Source organism: Rhipicephalus sanguineus, chromosome 1 (genome assembly GCF_013339695.2).
Source record: "Rhipicephalus sanguineus isolate Rsan-2018 chromosome 1, BIME_Rsan_1.4, whole genome shotgun sequence".
Taxonomy (NCBI): domain Eukaryota; kingdom Metazoa; phylum Arthropoda; class Arachnida; order Ixodida; family Ixodidae; genus Rhipicephalus; species Rhipicephalus sanguineus.
The window spans coordinates 282,869,095-282,873,338 of NC_051176.1; positions in this window are offsets into that span (position 1 = coordinate 282,869,095).

The window sequence follows — 4,244 nt, forward strand, 5'->3', positions numbered from 1 at the left end:
CGATAATGGCATCCTTCAGAGGCGCAACATGTTCGCGAGTGTGAGAAGTGTGTGTGTGAGGGGGGGGGGGGGGGGAGGGGGAGCCTCTCTTACTTCGTCGGTCGTGAAAAAAAATCGTCCACTTTACTTTCTTCAGATTTATATCCTAATTACTAAAAAAATAACATCCCCTATACTTTCCGTGGCATTAATTATTATGTGTTATTTCTTATTAATATTATGCATCACAACGAAAAACTAGCCGTTAAATGTAATCTTCTTTCCTTCATTCATAGCGAGGGTCTCGTTCTGGCCGACTTGGTGCCTTCAGGTAGTACGCGAGGCATTACTGGTCAGCTGCCAGCTCGTAAAAAGATCACGAGCTACGTGACGCCTACAGGCAGAAGAAGAGTGTTCCAAGCTCGCCGTCATGGCTGGGATCGGCGCTGACTAACAGTCATATGTTTAAATGCACATGTATACCCCATAAAAGTGGACAGGGGGGATGACAGCCGCCGAAGCTCAGTGGTAGAGCATCGGACGCGTTGTTCGAAGGTCGCAGGGTGTAATATATATATATATATATATATATATATATATATATATATATATATATATATATATATATATATATATATATATATATATATACATACAGGGTGTATTTTTTTAGACAATATAGCTTTTTAATTAAAAAAATCACGCCATATTCACGGAATGAATGATGATGAGTGGGGCGAAGCTGGAGAGGGGAGATCATCGGTAAAACCGTAACTCTCCCGTGTAAGTTCGCCCATTACATCATTAAGAAAGACGTAAGACTCGCAAGTTCACTTCATAGAACTCGCAACTCGTAAGACTCGCAAGTGCACTTCATAGAACTAGGCGGTCACGTACCACGAAAGACATGCATGTACAGACCCACGGCTTTAGGAAGTAGAGCGTAGTGGGTTCCTCGCAAGTGTACTTCACGCAAAATCACGCAATTATGATTTACAGCGTAGTGGGTTCCTCGCAAGTGCACTTCATAGAACTAGGCGGTCACGTACCACGAAAGACATGCATGTACAGACCCACGGCTTTAGGAGCTTCGCCCCTAAAATGCTATAACTCTACGCCGAGGCGGAAAAGCTTCACCGCACCTAAGGTTATATTCAAATGAGCAATTAACAAAAGCTTGTTAATCAACGTTTCACTTTATAACTATAGGGTTGTTCTTTAAATGGTTGTAGGGCGTGACAATTTATGACATGTCATTTTTTTTAAACGCAAAATAAACGCACGTAATTTGAGATAATAATCACCGAAATTCAAGACCCTAATCGAGGCGATGCCGAAACTGAGCGCACCGAGCGCGCAGGAAATCGGTCAGCCCGGTTACGTCAGGCCGGAAGCTCGCGTGACAATTTTAGGAGCTGGCTCGCCAGGTTCTTAAGCTGGGGCAAAGTCCCGTGCCGTAAGCGTAATCTTAGTTCCAGAGGCGACCGCTACAGGCGCAGCTCGCGCGAAAGAGAAGTCTTCTTCCTCTTGCCCTTCTAGCGCCTTGACCATGATATTAACGCAGGCAAAGCCATATATAGCATAGCCAACTTTAGCATGCGCACGCTCGCGCGAAAGAGAAGTCTTCTTCATCTTGTTCTTCAGGCGCCTTGATGATGATATTAACGCAGGCAAAGCCATATATAGCATAGCCAACTTTAGCATGCGCACGCTCGCGCGAAAGAGAAGTCTTCTTCATCTTGTTCTTCGGGCGCCTTGATGATGATATTAACGCAGGCAAAGCCATATATAGCATAGCCAACTTTAGCATGCGCACGCTCGCGCGAAAGAGAAGCCTTCTTCATCTTGTTCTTCGGGCGCCTTGATGATGATATTAACGCAGGCAAAACCACATATAGCACAGCCAACTGTAGCATGCGGCGCTTGCTCCACTCCGGTAGTGCGTTTCGATACTAATAACATGAACGAAGAAGACAAGGCGGCGGAGCGGAGGGCTCGCAAGGCAGCAGCAGCGAGGCCTCGCCGCCAAGACCGTGAGGTGAGAGCTCGCGAGGCCGCAAAGAGACGTCAGCGTCGTGCGGACTCCGACATACAAGCCTGCGAAGCCGAAGCAGCGTGGAAGCGGCGGCAAGAAAACCTCGAAAAGGTACGGGAGCGGGATGCAGCGGCCAAGCACCGAAAGCGGTCGCTACCTGAAGTTGGTGGCGCCTACGCGAGCTTTAAGCGCGATTTCCTCGACCACACGTTCGGCCACAGCTGCAAGGTCTGCAACCGCTTGTGGTTCGACAACAACCTCACCGCAATCGCTACTATAACAACGTGTGACGTATTTATATGACAGTAGAGGAATTGTACGGAGCATTCACTGTTTACCCGTTATCTCCCAGCCAACTCCTCAATCATCATTCACTTCGGGTATATGGCGTCATTTTTGTTTGAATAAAGGCGCGTCACAGCAGAATGTGGTCTTCAAAAGCGGCAAGTCGTCCCAAATACCCAAATGGACCGCTTATTGTTCGCGTCTTGCGGAAGCGCCTTCCAATAAATATCGTCATCATTGCCCTATCAAAAAGCGTTCACAGCTTTTCAACTTGCGATTAGAGACTGTACGCGACCTACAGTACTATATGCACTCTACCGTGGGAGAGCAGTAAGCTTTCTCGAAAAGACAAAATGAGGAAGGTTGAGTTTAAGGAGTTGAACTATGTATTCGAGCTAAAAGCAATGCCCCTTTTCTGCCGAGCACCGAATATTTCCAAAAACGCATTTTACCTCCAGCTACCCTATACGCCTTGATTCTCAGCCCATGTCACTTCACAGGACCTTTCACGAACTAGTGTTAAGATATTTCTTCTAATGTGTTCACAACCTAGCTTCAAAGCAGACGGCACTTTTAGGCGCCACATAATGCGTGATTCTTTTTTATTACATTTAGCAATCGGATTATGTGGAAGACAAAAATCAACATTTAATGCTTCGCGGCGTATGGCACTAAACCTTTGTAGTTTTTTTTTGACGTTACCCTTTACATATGGCACAATAATAGTCCTCGAGAGGGTCTTTCCGAAGAGGCGAACATTTACTCCACACGAAATTGCATTAAATGGCCGACTAAACAACAATATTCCACAACTCATGAAATTTTTACTTTATCCGAACACGTTACAGCACACTCTGCTATTTGTTAATTCGACTCCATACGGCTTATCCATTCGAAAATAATTATCGAGATGACAGAAGCCACGAGAAAAACATTACGAAATGTGTTTTTAGAAATAGACTGACGTTCCAGTAGTTCATGATGGCCAGCACAAACAGAACACAGTACGAGAAAAGGACAAGACGAGAAATGCGCTTCTCGTACTGTGTTCTGTTTGCGCTGACCGTCATGAGTATCTTTCAACTCTGCCAATTTGCTACTCTGTTCCAGTAGTCTTGTGCTTGAATGAAAAAAAAGAAAAGAACACTTGGCGGCGCATATCTCGGACCCGGTGCCGGCTTCCAAATTCATTCCTAGTGAATATGTCTTTAAAACTCACCATGCTGAATAAAGAAATGGCCATATTGGCCGTAAACTTCAAGTCATGGACTTAACCAGCGAATTTCTGTTAATTACGGCAGCATGAATTACCGCGACACATAAAAGAGAACAAAACACGAAACTTGTGTAGAGACACGAGAGCGCCCTCTCCGTGCGTGTCGTTATCTCTCGTCTTTTACGTGTTGGGCTTATTCCTGCTGTAATTATCAAACACCAACTTGGCCGAATAGCAGCTCTTTTGTGAATCAGTCTTGATTCCCTTCAATTTATTAGGCGTCTAACATACTCCTCTTCAAGCAGTCTAGTTAAATCATAGAACTGTACTACATTTACAAGTTGTTTACATATACCATTTACATTTAATAATGAACCCAGCATTTATTGTTACGGAACAAGCACTAGATCTCCAAGCGGGCAGCGGCCGACAAGGCTCTTTCCATGAAAGCGGAGGCTTCTCCTTGATCGGTAACACGTTGCTATAGCTTCTGCGTGGCATAATTTGTTGTTGTTGTTGTTGTTGCTTTACCCTCCCCCCCCCCTGTACAGCACGCGCCAGCGGTTCCGCGGCGCTCGATATCAGGGGGTTGCAGAAGCAGCGCGGGGAGCGCATTGATAAGCAAAGTGGGGTAGGCGCGCACTAGTGGTGGGAATACTGAGCAAGTGGCGAAGCTGGTGGCGCTGCCCTCCTCCTCTCCCTCACTTCCCTTTCCCACCCCTTGCTATA